We start from the raw sequence: 21,146 nt of genomic DNA on the forward strand, positions 1-21,146 counted from the left end.
GTAGAACAGTAAATGATTGGAGAAATCACATACCAGGTAGCTCTATGGTAGTTGATACTTACATTTAATAAGTTCCTGCCTGTTCAATGGCCTCCATCCTCCCACAAAGCTGAACCATTTTTAAAATGCTCTGAATCCATCATTAATAATAACATCTCACAGAGCATTCTGGAGCCCTGTCTCATTCTTCTGTTTTAAATTGATTGCTGTTTTTTCCTTCAGATATCTCTCAGTGGGTTCCCAATGGTATGTTAGCAATTCTTTATGAATTGCTGAAAAAAACAAAACAAGACAAAAAACCTCAACCTTTAGTTCTTTGATTACTACCAGTGGACCAGAATTGTAAATTAGAGTGTTTTATTGTCCTCTATTTCTTATTTAAAATAGTCTTAACTCCCCAGTTAGCAAATAATTTTCTTCCTCTTATGACTTTTAGTGTATCTTTACCATCTTCGTTTTCTTTTTTTTCCCTACTTTCTTCTCAGTGTTTCTCTTCTGGCTTAAGGGCTTGGTCTTACTGGCCCTATGATGTTCCCTGGCATAATAATAATAATAATAGCTAACATTTATGTAGCTCTTTAAAATTTGCTCTTTGTTTTACATGTATAAAACTAAGTGGCACAATAGATAGAGTAATGGGCATAGAGTCAGGAATATTCATCTTCATCAGTTCAAATCTGGCCTTAGATACTAGCTTTATGATCTTGGGCATGACTGCATTTAACTGTTTGCCTCAGTTTCCTCATATGTAAAATTAGTTGGAGAAAGAAATGGCAAAAATGTCCAGCATCTTTGCCCAGAAAAGCCCAAATGTGGTCACGAAGAGTCAGGCATGACTGAAAAATGACTTGAATAATTAGCACTTTATAGCTCAGTGAAGTAGGTACAAAGATTATTCCCATTTAACAGATGAGGAAATGTAGCTAAGAGAGGTTGAGTTCTGAAGACCTTTTCAATTTTAGATCTATTCTCCTGGAGGTCATGTCCTTTGCTTAGTGCAAACTGACACAGACTCTACTGAACTTAGGTCTATCTTACCTGAAGGAACCCAGTCATCCTCTGAGACCTCCAACCCACTTTCCCAGAAAAAAGATAACTGAAAGGTACACCTTTAAGATCAAGATAGTCTTTATTGAGCAAGGACATACACGCACATGGGAGCAAATTGGTCTAGTACCAAAAAGCTGAAGGATTAGCCAGCCAGTGGCTATACTTATAGGGGCTGATCCAGGAAGGAATCTGGGTTAGAATGGGCAAAAAGATTCTGATACAAATCTTTGGCATGACAGCAAGATAAGAGTATGAAGTAACTCCATCTCAGGGTTTCAGCAAGAGTCTTAGGGTGACGTGTCCTACACTTAAGGCCCAATGTTAAAAGAGAAATAGTCTGCTCAACAGAACTTGAGATCTAAAGTTAGCAAAGTATTCCATCTTAGGCTTCCATGTTTATTTCAGCTTCGTTTATTTGTGATCATGATCTTAAGGACTATCAGCTTCTCCATTACTCTAAGTCCCAAAGACAGTCAGTTTCATCAAGTTAGTCTGAGTGCCCAGGTAAATTGAGGTCACTTACATATCTTCATCACCCACTTAATAGGGCAACTTGAGCATATCAAGAGAATTATCAAGAGAATTTATACATTAGGATTTATAAGTCTTTGAGGTAGGATTTGAACTGAGGTCCTCCTGATTCCCAGGCTGATGCTTTATTTACAAAACTAAACTGATTTATCACCATTTCTCCCTTTTTTTCAAAGTGTGCCTTTATTGCTCCTATTTTATTCCCACATTAATCAGCATTACCTCTCTGCCCCAACTTTGGCAGGCACTCTCTGATTTAGGAATTCATTCTGCATTTAATGACATTAGAGAGATGCATGGCTGTACAACTTAGCCTTTTTTGCCTTTGTTAATTCTTCCTTCCCCTTTCCAAGAAGCTTTAAAACCCACCTACCCATCTATCTACAAGTTTTTGTGAAGCACTTAATAAACGTGAGTTATAATTATTATCCAACATCCCACTCAGATGTCTCATAGTGGCAGAGTAGAGTTCTTCCAGAAGAAACTCTACCTAAGTATTAAGTATATTCCAGACCTTCAACAGTCTGGAAGGGTTTCCATTATTAGCACAATAACTTGCTGTCCATTTGTTTTCTAAACAAGGTCTGATCTGGGCAAGCTTCATTTCCAAAGTAGCTGCAGGGTGACAAATTATTCAATTGCAATGGTTCTCAAAGACTGTGAAACAAGATAGTGGGATTAAGATTTGGGTCAATGGAGGAAGAACCCATTATAGAAATAAACAAAATCCTCTTCAGACCTTCCTCGACTTCCTCAGGAGACCAGCAGAAAAGTCCTTTGGGGAATGATGGGATCTTCCCAGATCCTCCAGCTCAGGCTCCCATGTGACCCTTGGTCACATGCCACTGTTAATCATACCTAGGTTTGTACTTTTCAGTTTTTGCACAGTTTTTCAAATTGCAAACCTTTCCATCCTTTTTCACACAATGGAGGAAAAACCCATAATACCAACTAATAATTTTTCCAGTTTTAAAGCATTATTAGCAGCAGAAAGAAGTAGTCAAGGAAATGATAATGCCCTCTCTGATAGCATGTATTTGTTCATTCCTTTCAATGGCATGGGGCAAAAAATGGTAAAATACAGGGGAGGATGGGCCACAAATAGTATTAGCACAAATAATAGCACAAATAAGATCTGAGTTACTGATTTTATTAGATGTATGACTCTGGGCAAGTCACTTAACCTCATTTAGCCTTGGTTTCCTCCTTTATAAAATAAAGACAACAAAAGTATCTTCCTCACAAAGCTGTTGTGACATCAAGTAAGATAATGTGTGAAAAAGCACTTCGGAAACTTATATAAATGATATACAGGAGTTACAGGCGTGCCCAAAGAGATCAGTATCAAATCACTGGCCAGAAGCAGTGTTGGCATAATAGAGAGAATTCTGGACTTGGAGTCAGGAATACCTGGGTTGAGGAAGCTGTCTATATCTTTGAACAATTCTCAACAACTGATTGTTCTCTGAACAATTCCTTTAATTTCCTGCCCCTCAGAGTTATCATCAGTAAAATATAGGTAACACTAGTACTTTCCTCACCAAGTTGCATGAATCAAATGAGACCAGGAATATCTTAGTCTGGTTCCCTCTTGCAACACACCCCTGGGCACATTTTTATAATGTTCATGAATGGTCATTGAATTTTAATGACTCTGGAGAGGGGACTAACTTTGAAATACAACCTTTCAATCAATGACTTTATCAAGTATTTACTAAAAGCTCACTATGTGCCAAGCATTTATATGCAGAGTACATCATCCATAATGCCAGTGTGGATGAACCAAAAGTGGGAATTAAGATTGTCCGGAGAAGCAGCCACAATTTCAAATGTGCAGATGATGACACCATTCTGATGGCAGAAAGTAAAAAAGAATTAAGAAGCCTCTTGATGAGGGTGAAAGAGAGTGTAAAAACTGGCTTGAAGCTTAACATCAAAAAATAAGATCTTGGCAACTGGTCCCATCACTTCCTGGTAAATAAAGGGAGAGGAAATGGAAGCAATGTCAGATTTTATATTCGTAGTCTTTAAGATCACTGGAGATGGCAACTTCAGCCATCAACATCAGACACTTGCTCCTCAGAAGAAAAGCTATGACAAATCTGGACAGCATGCTAAAAAGCAGAGACTTCACCTTACTGACAAAGGTCCATATAGTTGAATCTATAGTTTTTCCAGTAGCCATATATGACTGTGACATTTAGACTAGAAAGAAAGCTGAGCACCATAGAATGGACACTTTCAAATTGTGGTGCTAGAAATGATTTCCAAGAGTTCTGTTGATAGCAAGGAGATCAAATTAGTCAATATTTAAGGAAATTAATCCATGCTATTCACTGGAAGATCATATACTGAAGCTGAAGCTTAAATACTTTGGTCACATAATGAAAAGACAGGACTCATTGAAAAAGACCCAGATGTTGGAAAAGATTGAAGTCAAAAAGGAGAAGGGGACAACAGAGGATGAGATTGCTCCATGATGTCATGAAAACAATGAATAGGAACTTGGACAGACTTCAAGAGATGGAAGACAGAAAGATCTGGCATGCTATGGTCTATGGGGCCATAAAGAATTGGACATGACTTGATGATTGAACAATAAGATATTAAACAAAAGCTAAGTCAGTCTTTACCCACAAGAAGCTTACCTTCTAATGGGATATATAGTGCATAATTGCACACACACACACACACATTCATAAATCATTACTTTAATAATACTTTAAAGGATTTTTCTATAGCATATTCTAGAAAGTGCTATATATGGCTGTTTCTATCTACCCAGGGAGTGAGAAGTTTGTTCTTTCTCCTGAAAGGTTAGCTTGTGTCTAATTTGCATGTCTCATAACTACATATTCATGTGGAAATATGATATTCATTTTCTCCCCCCCCCATAGAATGCCTTTCTGTGATGGCAGAGGCCATTTTTGTTTATAACTCCCATATTTAGTATAGCTTTTGGCATAGAGTAAATATTTAATGAATGCTGCTTGCCTGCGTAATTGCATGATTGACTGACAAATATCATGGATGGGGGCCCTGAACTTTGCTTTGAAGGCAGCTGAATTTGTTAAAAATAGAGATGAGGAGAAAATTCATTTCAACCACAGAGGATAGAGGGCACAAAGGCAGAGAGACAGATCATTCAATGGATGAAATTCAGAGTTCAAGAAGACCTGAGTTCAAATCTTACACCAGATTCTCATGAGTTCTGTGATCCCTTAGAAAGTCAATTAACCTCCCTCACCTAAGCATCCTTGTAGAATGAGGAGGTTGGATGCCATCATTTCTAAAGTCCCTTTCATCTCTAAATTTATGATGCCATGAGATAGAATACCATGTACAAATAGGTTGTTTTGACATAAAAAGAGAGAACAGGAATGAGAATAGTATGAAATGTCTGGAAAGATGGGTAGAAACCCAATAGAAGAGAGTTGATGTGATTCTTATAGAAATTCTCCCATAGTTGCTCCCACTAGGATCCACTCAGTATGGTAGAGGCCTTGGCCATTAGTTTAGCTCTGGACTTCTCTCTAATGATCAACTCACTTCTTTTACTGATCTTATATTTCCTTAGTCACAGATTCTTTATTTAACTTCTCTCTCATAAGTTATTGTTGGGTAACCTAAAAGGCAGAAGAGAGATGCGTGGCAAGCCAGGTAGGCTGCTATATACGTTCAGTGAAAATCTTATATTGGTATTATACTTTTATTCCTGAAGTACTTAAATACAGAGCACCCTGTGAGGTGTGAAGTACTGATGTTACCATCATTTTAACATTTAGGAAAATGGAAGTCTTATGGAGTTGACTCAAGTAGATGGAAATAGTATACAGTGCACTCAACTCTGAGTCAGAACACCTGAATTCTAATCTAGGCTCAAACATCTTCTAAATGTCTGACTCTTGGCTTCTCAATCTTAATTTATTTATCTGTAAAATGGGAATAATGGTAGCATGTATTTCTCAGGGATGTTATAAAATAAAAAAAATAACAAGTATAAAGTGCTTTTCAAATATTAAAGTGTTATGAAATGCTAACAATTGTTATTGTTGTAATTAATTTTTGCCTGAAGCTACCCTGGGTAATGATAGAGTTCATATTTCCTGACAGCCATTTAGTACACCATACAAAGGAATAGACCATGCTTCTTTCAATGACCTACTTTTCACCTCCTAGACAGGTTTTTCTTTCTTAGAGAAGCATCCATTTCATAGAGCCAAATGCTTTGAATGGTGGGATCAGGACCAATGAGTGAATCTAACAGAGTCCAGTGACTCTCTTAGTCCTAAAAGTTGAAATTCAAGATGGTGGAGCCCTGGTGCACAGATGTTCCAGCATATTTTGGGACTATTCTTTGTGTGCTGAATCCTTTTTTGTCCCCAGGGTTGCAGCAGTCTTTTCATGATCGTGCAACTGACTTAGAAACATTAAGCATTGATGAGACTCTTCTCAATGCTGTTATACTTTTCAAGTTTAATGATTTAAAAAGAAATGTTCCCATTTCCTTTGCTCTGCACTTTGGTGACCAGAATTCATTATTATTTAAAGGCCTCTCTAGATGATCCAACAATTTTCATGAACAAAATAAAACAATGAGACATCCTGTCTCCTGTATCTCAGATCTGTCTCCTCCTTGACAGTTCACAGGTGACTCACCCCAGCTGTTCTCTGCCTTGTTTTATAACCATTTGTTCAGGTGTGGAAGAAGGGGGTCTTATGCCAGTATTTGGGCAACAGCAGAGTAGGACTTGTTAGACCACTAGAGTTCTGCATTTTTCAGGCCAAGGGTCCAAGATTGGGAGTCCAACTTATCAGTTTGGCTTCACAAATCAAGCAGGCAGTAAGTCAAGTCCTATGAGACCAACAGTGCCAGAAGAAATACAGAAATATCCTTAGATGAGAAATACCCAAACAATAGGCTTAATTATTGATGTCTATAATGGTAAGAAGAAAGGGTCAGGTTTCAAGGATCTAGAGAGGAAGAGCACTTAGTCTACAAAGGTAGAGAATTAGAGAAAACTGGCATAAATCACTGGGGTGAGTACTCTGATCTAAAAAGAGCAAAGGCTGATATTTTTGGTGACCTTGTTCATATTCCCAACTAAATGTTGGTAGGCCAAGCTCTATAGGAATTTGTTTCCACAGAGTCCCTAAATAAAGATGAAACAGACATGCTAGGTGTCCAAGAAGGATTTTTTTATAGAGAACCTGAAAAAGGAATTAGTATGGGGATGTGGGTAAGAGAAACTCAGTAAAAACAAATATTCTATAAGGTTCTATAGAAAAATTCTTTAGAGTATCATTAAAGCACTGGTTTATGAATACCTAAAAATGGAAGTAGTGATCAATCAATCATACATTTGTTAAGTATCTCCTATACATCAAGCACTGTGCTAAGCGATCACTCAGAACCAACATGGTATTATCAAGGACAAGGCAGGGCAGACCAACCTTATTTCCCTTTTTGGTAAAGTACTACTAGTCTGGCAAATCAAGGAATGATAAATGGTTTACCTAGATTTCTGCAAAGCATTTGATAAAGTCTCTCATACTTGCTTTGCAGACATGGTGAAGTGATATAGACCAGAATAGTATGATTAAGTGAATTCCAAAGTGGTTAAATCACCCAGTGCAAAGAATAATTAATAATGGCTGGAACTTGAAGAAAGACTTTAGTGGAGTGCCCCCAGGGAGTTGAGTTTGGCTCCATTCTGTTTAACATTTTTATCAATGAGTTGGACAAAGACAGAGTTGGCCCACCCCCCTCAAAAAAAATCTCAAGAGTATATAATAATGAGCTGAATCTAACGAGATAAAATTAATTTTAATGCTTCAGAAGTACACTTGATCCATGAGCTCATCACTGTGAGTATTCCCTACAGTGGTGGAACTCAAAATCTACTTATATCCCCACATCATGTAGAACTCTTGTTCTAGCCTTCCCTAAAATCCTCCACAGGGATTTCAATCAATGTTGTAGACCTCTGGCCTTTGGATGCAAGGGTGCACACACAGATCTGACAATGTCCTTTGTCATTCTTTCTCATTGCATTTCTAGCCCACCATCTTTTCGGGTCCTACATCTCTTGGATGATAACTTTTACACTACCATTTGTTCATAAATCACCATTGGTAATATGTGACAACACATGAAATAAAAGCAAAATTTAATACAGATCAAAGTAAAAGTCTATATTTTTTTTTCTCAAAATTGAGCTTCTTTTGTATAGCAGTGGGGAGATATAATGAGTCATCAGTTCATCTGAAAATGATCTAAGTGTTATAGTGAATTATAAGCCAAATGAGTCGACAATGAAATCTAAAAACGTTAAATACAAAATCACTATTTATTATGTTACAAAGTATTATGTAATATAATCCAATAATGACTCATATTTATATAATACTTTACTCTTTATAAAGTGTGTTACTCACATAATATCAGTTAGAATAATAATAACAATAATAGCTAGCATTTTTATATTGCTTTACATATATTAACTGATTTACTAGATGGTGAAAATGTTTTTAAAAAATGAGGCTATTTGCCCATGGGAAACACTTTGGAGGCACTTGCTACACAAATGACCCAAAGTACATATGTTTTAAATTTGATTCATTTAATAATTCTAGTTAGATGTCCAATATTATGGAGGAAATATGATTTTCTAGACGAATGACTTTTTTGTTTGTTTCCTTTGATTTTTATATTTTATTTTTTCCAATGACATGTAAAAACAATATATATATATATATTTTTTTAATTTTGAGTTCCAAATTCTCTCTCTTTCCCCTCTTTCCTACTTTGGAAGGCAAGCAATTTGATACAGATTATATATGTGCATTAATGTCAAATATATTTTCTTATTAGTCATGTTGTAAAAGAAGAAATAGAACAAAAAAATGCCCACAAACAAAATAAAGTAAAAAAAAAATTTGTATATATTTCAATCTGCATTCAGACTCTATCATTTCTTTCTCTGTAATTGGATAGCACTTTATGATGCTCGTGAGTGAAAGATTTGTTTTGAAATCAGAAGCTTTGCATCATGCTGTCAACTCTGTCATTCATTCACAGTGTGACTTTGAGCAAATCATTTGCTCTCTCAAGATATAATTTACCTCTTTTGTAGAATACATGGATTAAGCTAGATGATATTCAAAGTCCTTTCTGGATCTATTATTTTAGGTAATGTGCTTTGATAGTACTTTGACCTCAACAATATAGACACACCCTCCATCACTACAGATAATTTCTCCACCCCTTCTGGTAATGTATGGTTTTTATCCAAGTCTTTCCATGAACCTTTCATCGAGGATCTACCCAACATGCCAGAGGCTCTTTTTAAATATTGTGTAGTTACCACTGAAACCCTTGGGCTGTCTTTTAGCCCACACTCACTACATAACTAGCCCTTCTCCTTTTCCAGTCATCCCAGTCTTTTTAAATATTAGTTATTTTATTGCATACCTGGTCCCATGCTAGACACTATAAGAAATGTGCTTAAATATTCTGCCCTCCAGGAGTTCACAGTTTTTCTTAGGAGCCCAGATGTAGTACATAAAAAAGTTAGTTAATAATGAAAGCATATGCTAACTGAGGGCTAAAGAAAGGTATTGGGCAAGTCAGAGGTTATGGAGGTGAATGTGATGCTAAGGAGATCAAATCCATGAATTTGATCTCTATTTACACTAATTATCTCCTCAAGAACGGGTATTTCCCAAGACCCAGCTCATCATAGGACTAAGAAATGTGATGGGTGAAAAGAAAAAGTGTAGATGACATAGTCTAGTGAAATCCATCTGTGCCCCTCAAAAAAAATGAACCTATTCCTCCAAAAGCAGCAAATCCTATATTATTCCAACAGCAGCTAAATAATTAATTTTATAGTAATCTTTGGGAGGTTACTGAAAAATCACTAACTTAGTTTTAGAAATATTGCATTTTTTAAGGAAATAGAAAAACAAGTGAATATTAAAAGGGAATTTCTTGTATGGTTTTACATGGACTTCACAGATACTTCTACTTATGTACAATTAAATAAAAGGCAATCTCAGAAGTCTCAAAACTAAGGTTGTGATTTGCTGACTAGTCTTACCATATTTATTTATGTAAAGGCATTACTGAAGTGAATAATTTTTGATCTACTTCAGGTATGATGAGTAAAAACCATGTCAAGACTCTTCTAGTTTTTCAAGGATCCATGATTTAATATTTAAAAAATGTAACACCCTTAATCGCTTTTCATTTCATTTGTTTCTATTATTGGACATATGATATTTGTTTATTTAGATATGAATTATTATATCTTCCTTCATCTGTTGCTTCTCCCACTGAAGAATTTTTTTTTAAATCTCCTAACAGATATATGTAGAACAAAAACAAATTCCTACATTGGCTATGTACAGAATATCTATGCAACATCTTACTTTTTAAATTCAATCCATCACCTTCCTGGCAAGAATTGGGGTGGCATGATGCCATATTTTGTGTTCTCTTTTTGCCAGCACAGATCACAGGTCTTCCATACCTTAGTAAATGGTTTGTAGTTGAAAACCTCTATCAGAGAATGGCTGACTCTAGGGGAACTTCTCCGACAAAGGTAAGCTTTTGGATGGAGTAATAGACTGGAACTTGAAACTTTCCAAACTGTTTGCCTGCTCAGCACATGCTAGCCATTGGTATAGCCACTAAGAATGCTGGCATCATTCGCCATCTCCATCTAAGGACTGAGTATTACAGTAGTGCTTTACTAGAGACTGAAACAACATAGAGAGTCTTTATACTTTAAGATTATAACCAATTCATCTTTGTTTCACATATTACTAAATGCTAAAGCACGAAGGGACATGAGAGCCTTTGGGTCTCATGGGAAATGCCTAAGTCTTTTGGGCTCCTGGGAATGGCTTCCCTTGGATCAGCATAAATGGCCATGCCACCTGGCACCTGCCTTATGGGAACCTGTGATTTCTTACCCACTTTCCTCCCAGATCATGCTGCTCTGTGGGTGGAAACAGGTGTCTGATTCTACTCTCTACACAGCCCCTCTATGCATAGGCAGCCCCCTACTGGCTATCCTGTACCAGGTGTAGCAGTGATTTTCCTACTGCTTTCATGTTATTAAATTCAACCACTTAGTATAAAATATGAAGTCACTTTTGAAGTCAGCTTCCCTCCGGGCCTGGCTCTATTATTTACTATTTGCTGTGCTCATATTATGTTATGTGCATTCTGCATTTGCAGCTTCTTTCTGTTGGGGCATAATGAAATCAAGGAAGGCTGGAGGGTATTTCTAAGTTAACTGACAAGTCATGGGGGACAGCCCACACCCAGGAAGGGACTCTCATACAGAAATTTACCAATTGGGCAAATTTATCCCTTTAAAAGCATCTGACAGCATCGTAGAAAGGGGCCAGTTCAACCTCTTCATGTTTTTATAGATGAGCAAACTGAGGTCTAAGAGTTTTATCCAAAGTCAGAACATTAATAAGTTCTAAAACCAGGATTCACTCCAAGGTCTTTCAACTCCAGATCTTGAACTCTTTCTGTCTCGCTATGCTGACTGTCTAGGATAGTGCTTTTTAACCTGGAGTCCTCAGAACCCCCAAAAGGTGTGCTGAGGGGATTTTATCCCCTCCCACTCCTGGAGGGCCAACCCACTTTATCAACATTCCCCACTTATCAGAGTTTGCCTCAGTGAACTTCCGAGAATGTCAATAAAAGAAAGTAGGTAGGGCATACCTGGGCTTTTAGAGGAACTCTGACAGGGGGAGACAGGTGAGGGAGGGAGAAAGATTCATGGAGAATAGGGGACACATGGCCTGAGAACTTAGAGTAAGGCAGTGAGATTTAACTTTATGCTTTTCTATCTTTTCTATTAATAAACTATGAAAATTAACTAGTAGATAAATTAATTTTAATTATAACAGAGGTTTAAGAATAGAATTCAATGAGTCTGTAAACTAAGATTTTTTTTTTAAATCTATATTTCCACTAACCTCTATATGAAATCCAACATTTCTTTCAATTGAGAATATAGGTAACTAGCCACAGTAGTATTAGTAGTGCCTATGACACCAATATTTTCATGTCATATAACAGTCATTATATCACTGTTGCCTTTCTATTTCTGCTTTTCTATCACTGCCTGCCTTTCTCTATCAGTCTGTCTCTCACATGTATTAATCTCTTATTGATTCCCTATTTTCATTCTCTTCAAGCCTCTGACTTCTATCCCATTTTTATTTTTATTTTCCTCTATAGGTGAACTCCCTTACTATTTTACCAAAAGTATTGAATTGATCAAACAGTGTGTTTATATGATTCCTCTGAATGGCAAATCTCTCTCAGATGGTGTGACACACTAGGCTTGGTCAACAGAAGCATGTCATGACTCTTTCTTTCTTTCTTTCTTTCTTTCTTTCTTTCTTTCTTTCTTTCTTTCTTTCTTTCTTTCTTTCTTTCTTTCTTTCTTTCTTTCTTTCTTTCTTTCTTTCTTTCTTTCTTTCTTTCTTTCTTTCTTTCTTTCTTTCTTTCTTTCTTTCTTTCTTTCTTTCTTCCTTCCTTCCTTCCTTCCTTCCTTCCTTCCTTCCTTCCTTCCTTCCTTCCTTCCTTCCTTTCTTCTCCTTTCTTCCTTTCTTCCTTTCTTCCTTTCTTTCTTCCTTCCTTCCTTCCTTCCTTTCTTCCTTTCTTCCTTTCTTCCTTTCTTCCTTTCTTCCTTTCTTCCTTTCTTCCTTTCTTTCTTTCTTTCTTTCTTTCTTTCTTTCTTTCTTTCTTTCTTTCTTTCTTTCTTTCTTTCTTTCTTTCTTTCTTTCTTTCTTTCTTTCTTTCTTTCTTTCTTTCTTTCTTTCTTTCTTTCTTTCTTTCTTTCTTTCTTTCTTTCTTTCTTTCTTTCTTTCCTCTCCTTTGACTTCCATCTTACAATCAATATGTTGATTCTAAGGCAGAACAGTGGTAAGGGGCAAACAATGGGGGTTAAATGACTTGTCCAGGGTCACAAAGCTAGGAAGTACATAAAGTCAAATTTGAACTCAGCACCTCATGTCTCTAGGCCACTTAGCTACCCCTGCATTAGAAGTTTTGAGTTGTTTTTCTAATAGAGGGGAATGGGGTTGGAGTTTCATTTACCTACTCACTGACAAATTTGAGGGAGGTAGTCTGGTACAAGTAAGGGAATGAAGCTAATGGGTGTAAAGAAAGATCCTATTTATGACTTTGACCTCCAGAGTACAGCATACTATAATCAACTAATAGCTAAGTTAACAGAGACAACAAACCTGGGTCTAATGGGAGACACTAAGATAACAAAAGGCATTTATCCCTTTAGTAGTTATCAGATCACCGTTTAGACAGAGTGGCATAGGAATTGATGATGTCAAATTATTTTTAAGAGTACTCTAAAGGATGCAGGGGAGAGAGAGTGGATAATGACTGTCAGCAATAAGGATTCCTACCTGGAATGCTCTCTGTTTCTTTCCATTGATCTTGGTTCTCCCCACTTTTTAAAGCCTGGCTCAAGGTCCACCTCCTGAGAAGTTTTCTCCACTGCTGCCACCCACAGTGAGCTCCCAAGGCATGCAAAAAACAATAGATTATCCAGAAACCATCCTTGTAATTTCCTCTTCTATAAATTGAGGGGTGTGTGTGTGTGTGTGTGTGTGTGTGTGTGTGTGTGTGTGTGTGTGTGTAGGAGGGGGTGGGATGGGCCAGCTAAGCTCCAAAGTAATTTCTTCTGGAGTAATGAATAAGACACCAGACTTAGAAACGTGAAAACCTGGGTTCAAATCTGGCCTCAAACACTAATTGTATAATTCTAGATAAGGCATTTAAACTTCTGCATCTGAGTTTCCTCAATTGTAAAATTAGAATATTGTCCTCATGTCATTAAGGTCCCTTCTTGCTATGTTTATAATCATCGAATCCTCTCAAATTCATTGTTTTTCTGACCCTATGATTTACTAGAGCCTTCATTGCTCTTCCTCTTTATTGGCATTTAGCATAGGAAAAACAGCATTAACTTTTTCTAAGTATGTTTCTCTCACTAGACTATAAGCTTCTTGAAGGCTTGGGCTATGTCTTATTCTCTCTATCTCCCACCACACTGAAAACCACAGAGTCTTAAAGGCACACATTAGGGATTCATAAAATTTTTGACATTGATGATGATAATCATGTGTCTTGGAGGGTATTGTACCCTTATGGTTTATATAACACAGAGAGAGTTCTTGATAGATGTCAGGGAAAGTTCTTGATAGATGTCAGGGAAAGCCTCTATATCTATTGAAAGTTTGTCAGACTTTAATGGCTGTTACTCACCATCTAACCTGATGCATTCAGTTGATTTAATTTTCTCATGTTGTCTCTAAATTTGTATATTTTTGGTGTCTCGATTCTATTTCTGTTTAGCTTGCTTTGTCCAAAAGTATTGTAAAGGGATCTTTGTGGATAAGGATGTTCTGTTTGGATGAAGATAAGCAATGGCACTTCTTAAATCAGTAATCCACATTAAAAAGGGTTCTTTTGGGATATCTCACTGGATCCTGGTCCCTTAATTGATTTATTCATTGTGTGGTATAGTGTCTCCAATGGGACTATGTATAGTTTTGCCACAGAATTAGAAGGCATTGAATTATCATCTTATCTAATCTCATTTTGCAGAGAAGGAAACTAAGGTCCAAAGAGAAGAAATATTATCTCAAAGTTTTAGTGAATTAATGCCACCAGCAGGATTAGAACCCATGCTTCCTGATTCCAAGTTTAGTGTTCTCTGTGGCTCCAGTGATTCTTAAATTAGTGTCTCAAATGAAAACAAAACAAAACAAAACAAAACAAAACAAAACAAACAAACAAACAAACAAACAAACAAAAAACACAAGTTACCAGTTATCACTGAATTGGCTTTCCCTAAACTCTCCATCTAAAACATTTCTACCCATCCTTTAGTGGCCCCAGTTTTATATTCATATTTCTAGAGTCTGTTGGGAATGGGAGTAAAAAGGGAGAAGAGAAGCAAGAAACAGACGAGGGGTTGATGCTGCCCCCAAACTCCTTAGAAACGGGTTATAACAAATGAAACCAAGATCAGTGCTCACAATTCCAATGTTGAACTTAGTGGCATCATAGGATTTAGAGTTGAAATGGATTCTAGAGACCATGTTTTTATAGATATGGAAACTGAGGCCCAAGGAAGTCAAATGAAACTCATACAAGTAAGTTACAGTCAGGTTTTGAACCAGTGCCAGAAACCCCCAATCTAGAATTTATTACTTTTTGGTATATGCCATCCAAAGATCCCCATTTAAAATGCATCAGTGATGTGAGCTTGACCCAGTGTGTTTCCATAACAGAGAGATGTTTATATATTTGCTTGTTTTATAGTGGGGGAAGAGAGGAAAGTCCACCACTGTTGTGAATTCCATGTGAGATGCCTTGTGGTTGCTGTCCTGTTCCACCAGAGGGTGCCGGCTTCCAGCAGCAATACTGGCAAATTAACAGCTTCTGGAGATGGGAGAGTGCAGAGCCAATGACATTAGGAAGTGTAAGAGTGTCTTTGTGATTTCTGCAGCTGCAGGGTGCTAGTGATGGGTGTGTTTGAGAAAGGATGCCTTTCCTCTTGGGAGCTGGGAGAGTCTGGGAGGTGAGGAAAGGAGGCATCCTTCAGGGATGTTGTTTGAGACCACTGAGAGACTGGCAGGAAGGTGAAGGTTTATCACCATGGCTTGTTGGTCCTGGAATTCATACTGAACTTAGGGTGATAAGGGTGAACTTAGGTGATAAGATATGCAAGTTCATATACCAAGAGAACTCACAATGTGAGACAGCACTACATAGTTTTAGGAGGTGAGAGAAGAATCACAGTGGATTGGGGTAAAATAAGAATTTTTTTTTAATAAACAAGAAGATTTATTCATCAGTGTTCCTTAGACCAGTTTGATACTGTGTCCTGGTCTCATCTTCATAAATTCTAACCTTCTTGGATTTGGAATAGTTAAATTCTACCCATTGCTGTTTTATCTCCAACTGATACCATTTCTTTTCAGTTAAAATCCCGTGATATAAAATCATAGATTTAGAAGGGAACTCACTGGCCATCTAGTTCAATCGCTTTTTCAATATATTCCCTTTTTAATGTGTGTGTGTGGGGGGGTAGTATTTGCAATTTGCAAGTTGTTATATACATGATCATTATCTCCTGGATATATATGTGTATGTATATATGTATACATATATATATATATATGTATATATATATATCCTGATGTCTCCTCCTTATACTTCCAATTCAGTGACCCTAAAGCTCATCAATTCATCCTTAATGAAATTAAAGTAGTTGTTATTCCTTTTCCATACCATCCATGGCCACATATTTTCCTCTTTCAGTTCTGATAATGCTATTAACTCCCATCTTCAGGCAGGCATTCTTCCCTCACATTATCTCTAAAATGTGCTTCTTTTCTCCTGAAATCAGTAACCCTGATGCTTCCCACATTGTTCATTTGCTACGACGACAACTGCAATCATTGGCCTTTCCATGTACCAGCTCTCTTTCCTTCAGGCTGTGAATCATCTTGCCTTGCAATGATGGATGATTTATGCTCATCTATATAGCACAGGGAAATCTCTTCACTCTTATAATCCTCTCATAAAGTTTGATTTAAATATCACAATGAGTTCTCTGTGGCTGTATGGTGAAATATTCACTGAGGACCCTTTAATTCCCTTCAGCTGGGTTGTGGTTGTTGTCCTTAAGTATAATGTTAAGCATTGGTTAACAGCAAACTGGCCACTATAGCAAAGATATGAGTCCCTCTCAGGGGGGGTTCCAAATTAAGTTAGAAAATTTATTACAAAAAGTCACTGAAATGTCAAGAAGAAAATGGACAGAATAAGACCCAGGACAGCAATGGTTATTGCAAATTTCTGTTTTAGGTGGTGAGAAGAATATGTACGACTCCATGGATGTGTATCAAAACAAGAAACCATTAGAAATTGTTTGTGACACATTCAGGCTTTGATGACTGAAATACATTCTAAAACAACTGAATTAATGTTTACTTATATAGAACTTCACTTATTTGCTTAGCTGGATTGGATATTAATGGCCCTAGGTTTAAAAAAACATTCATTATGTCCCCACTTGTACAATGGCTACTATGCTGCACACTTTGGAGATACAGAGATTAGATTAGACACTGTCCTCAGTCAAGGAGTTTACAATATAATAAATAGTTACTTGAATTCAGGCAATGGCCATCTAACCATTCTCAGATACAATCTTTTTCTCTTAAAAGTTATCTAGTCCAACCTTCTCTTTTGACAGAGAAGAAAACTGAGACTAAGATGTGGCTTTGTCAAGATTATGCCATTTGTAAATGACAAAGCTATGCAATAGGTAAAGCACTAGACCTGAATTCAAATTCCCCTTTGGACACTCAGTAGCTACATGATGATGGGCAAGCCGTTTATTGTTTCAGAGATTCAATTTCTTCATTTTTAAAATGGACAACATGACACCTAAGATGCCTCTCTCATGGGGTTGTCTTGAGGATCAAGAGACATAAATGTATGCAAAATACTCTGCAAAACTTCAAGACCTATTTATCTATTATTATTATCATTAGTGTAATTATTGTTGTTTTTATTATTCCCAACCCTCTTGATAAACCATCATCCTGGGCTCTTTACATAATCCCTGGCCTATTTTATTTATACTAAGTCATTCAGCCTAATCATCTACTCTGCATCCTACTGGTTGAAGGAATCTTCTTATCAACATCCCTGACAGGAGGCCACCTTTTTTTGACTTGAATACTCCTAAAGATAGAGGACTCTGCCTCACAAAGCAATCTCTCCAAATTTTGTACACATTAGAGAGTCCGAAAACCATTCCTAGTACAGTTTCTAAAACTAACTTCTTGAAATTTTAACCCACTGGTTACTCCTTTTGTCAAAGAGTTGGATGTCTGGAAGGCAAAACCATTCATGCATATTTGAGCTCTAAATAAAATGAGTAAGGCTTTAATTGAGGTGGTGCAGTGGATAGAACATTGGGTTTGGTATCAAGGAGATCTGAGCTGAAATCCTGCCTCACTCTTATTAGCTGTGTGACCCTGAGCAAGTCACTAACCCCTGTTTGTCTTAGTTTCCCTATCTGTAAAATGAAGACAATAGTAGCACCTACCTCCCAGGATTGTTATGAGGATCAAATGAGGTAATACTTGTAAAATGCTTTGCAAACCTTAAAGCTCTACATGAACACAATCTTAATATCATTATTAATAATTTAAAATGAGAGAAGTGGCTTGGCAAAACAGATCGAAATTTTTGGCAAAATGGAAAGAAATTTGGCCTTGAAATAGGAAGCTCAAGAACTGCTTCAGACAAAACTGGCTATATAACCTTGGGCAACTCTTGTTCTCTCAGTGACTAAGATGTCTTTCTAGGACAGATATCTCTTTAAGACAGAGATAGCTATCTCGCTAAGGTAACCTAGGGTTGGCAAACTTGTTTTAAAAACTTATTTTTATATGTATTTAAATGAAATTGGTTTCCTTTGTGTTCCAAGCATTTTGAGAGGGTATTCATAGGCTTCACAAGGCTGCCAAAGGGGTCCACACCATACAAAAGGGTAAGCAGTCCTGTTCTAAGACTCTAAATTGTAGAGCAGATACAGATCTGCATTGGTAGATCAAGCTTCCCCATTAGGAATATTCTTTACTGATTATATCTCATGTCTGAACCACTGTATCATCCCCCCCCCCAAAAGGGAGGGGGGCTTTAATTGAAGAAATCATATCTGATTTTTTACCTGATTTTGTCTGTCATTGGGATAATAATACACCATCACCTTATGCACGTCAATGCATTTCCCAAAGGTATACATTAAGTATTTCATATTAGTGTCTTTTTCTTCATAGCATCTTTCTGAAGTAGGTGGAGTTTGGGAACAGCGTTATTGATTCCTCAGCTAGGTAGGAAATAGAAAAATCAGGTCTGTCATTGACTGTGAAATCAGAAAAGCTCTCCATGGAAATACCTCCCTTAATCTGAAATTCCCTTAAACATTCAGTCCCCCAAGCCTCCAGTGATCAAACATCAATGACCACAGGAATATGAAAAAAGGATGAAAAACAATAGATACAAGGCATTATGGTGAGAAGAACCCTATCTTTTCCTTTGCCATTAATGTTCAAATGCTTGTTAACATGGGTAGAAATGGATTTTACAATGGATTAAATACCAATTTGAAGTTAACAGCCTGAGAATTGACCAAATCCATAGAGATTACTGAAGTCGATGTCCAGACACATTTCAGCAAGGAGAGTTCCAGGCACTGGGCAGGGAATTTGCTATTGATTCTGCTGCATCAGGTATATTATCATTCAGTCAAAGGGGCTCCTTTTTTTTTTTCCCTGTGGTTTCTTTTTCTCAGGAACGCCTGGCTCTTCTACCTCCCCTCTTTTTCAATAGACACTACTTCCTCCTCCTCCTCCCTCCTCACCAGACTCTTTCTTCTCTCTTTTTCACTCATATTGATTTCTTTATGGAATGAAATTGAGTCAAAGAAAATTTATCAAGAAATTGAACACAGGAATATTGTATCAAGAAGAACTTCCTAACAGTCAGACCCATTATATGGTACAATTGGTTCCCAGGGGTAGAGGTAAACGGCCAATCATCCAAGTTATTTAAAACTCAACTGGACAAAGTCATGGAGAATATGTTGTCCGAATACCCAAGCATAAGCCAAGAGGGAATGAGCAGAAATGATCAGAGGGCTGCTTTTTTTATCCCTTCTCTATTTTTTCTCTAGGCTGAATGAATTCTGCAACTCCTGCTGAAGTCAGCCAGATCTGTGGACAACAGGATTCACCGCTTTGTCCACATTTACTGGGAAATATAACAAAAGAAGAGGAAAAACCAGTGAAGATCAGTTTAACCTATCCATCAAGGAAGAGAAGAGCCAAGTGGATGAAGGTTTTGAATAGGGATGGTAGAAATTAGACAAAGGTTTTAACCGTAGACCTTCCACTAATTGTGCATTAGTAGAATTTATACCTTAGCTTCTTACATCTAAATAATAAAAGCCAATATTTATATAGTAACTTTACTTTTCAGAAAATGTTTTGAATATATTATCTCAATCACACACACACACACACACACACACACACACACACACACACACACACACACACCATGAAGTGGTTGCTATTATTGCCAACCTCATTTTATAAATGGAAAGTCTGAGGTTCAGAGAAATAAAAGTGGGTTATTTGAAATTCCAGTTAATGAATTGAAGATGGAGGCTATAAGCCTGAGTCCTTTGGACTCCAAGCCCAATATTCTGCTTGCTATATAACATATCACATCTCAAAAGCAGTGGGTTTTCCATGACATGCAATACCAAAGTAGTCCTGATAGTGAAAGATTCTGTCTCTATTGAGGACATTACAAGATAGTTTATGGGAAGATTTGGTGCCTCTATCTTAACCTCAATAGGTCAAAGTTGTCCCTTAAATGCTTCTAGCTTTCTTAATAATTTTTGGTGGAACTATGCTCTAGTAGTACATCTAAGCCTCCTCAAATTTCTTTAAATTCAGCCCATACAGACTTTAGGGTTATAAATTCCATATTGGCGTTCTCTATCTCCTTCCTGCCTCATCCCAACCCCATCCAGCTATCTAAATAAACATAGTTCATAAGTGGTTAAATAATTAGAACAAAGAAATAGCCCAGAATTTTTATGCATAGGACAAGGAGGAAAACTTCTCTTGGATGCATTTTCCTGTGGGAAGGAAGTCAGTTCCTCTAAATTTCACTAACCTAGGTCAAACCCCCGATAGTCCTGTCCTAGTTATAACTCTGCTTATGAAAGCATTTGTTTAAAAAAATCTGGCTCCTGAATCTGAACAAGCTAGTCTCTCTACAGGAGACGATAAGGAACATAACCAGAACAAACCAATGCACCATTAAGAGAAAACCACCATGAGACACACATCATTACACAGCAGCCTGTCTTACTTTCCTGGGGTCTTCTAAAGTTTTAGATGCACTTAATTTGTTCTCCAAATCCCCAAGCTCTACTTTTCTTTATCTTTTTTTCCCAGATTCTTCATCGTTCCTCTCAACCCTTCAAACCTGGCTCTGACCCCTGTTTCTTTATTCAATACTCTCTTTTTGATAGGGTGGAGGGAAGGGAAAATGGAGAAAGGCATATCCAAGTTACAACTATGTCCTGGTAACCAGTGTTTAGCATAATGCCTAAGACATAGTAAATGCTTAATAAATGTTTATTGATTAATTCTGTTTCTCTTATTCTGAGTTGCCTGACAACTAATAGAATTTTAGCAAGCCCTATCCTATTACTATCTGGCTACTGTGTTTTACCATTTACTAATGAAGATCTCCACCAATATTATAGTTCATAAATTCATAGTCTCAGAGAACTACCTAGTTCACTGTGAGGTTAAATGACTTTTGCCCATGGTTACATAAGCAGTATATGTCAGAGATGGGAGGCAAAGTAGAGTAGTAGATGGTATTCTTTAGTCAGAAAGCA

At 37.1% G+C, this 21,146-nt stretch overlaps 1 long non-coding RNA gene across 2 annotated transcripts in view; it reads left to right on the plus strand.

Moving 5' to 3' along the window:
• LOC103095208 (uncharacterized) overlaps positions 1–20,888 on the plus strand; it is a 101,407-nt gene extending 80,519 nt beyond the window's left edge. For both annotated transcript variants that reach the window (XR_008913310.1, XR_008913309.1), the window contains exon 3: positions 19,398–20,888. This is a non-coding gene — a long non-coding RNA (uncharacterized LOC103095208). The remainder of the gene's footprint in view (positions 1–19,397) is intronic.
• The last annotated feature ends 258 nt before the right edge of the window (positions 20,889–21,146 follow it).

This window comes from Monodelphis domestica, chromosome 1 (genome assembly GCF_027887165.1).
Source record: "Monodelphis domestica isolate mMonDom1 chromosome 1, mMonDom1.pri, whole genome shotgun sequence".
Taxonomy (NCBI): Eukaryota; Metazoa; Chordata; class Mammalia; order Didelphimorphia; family Didelphidae; genus Monodelphis; species Monodelphis domestica.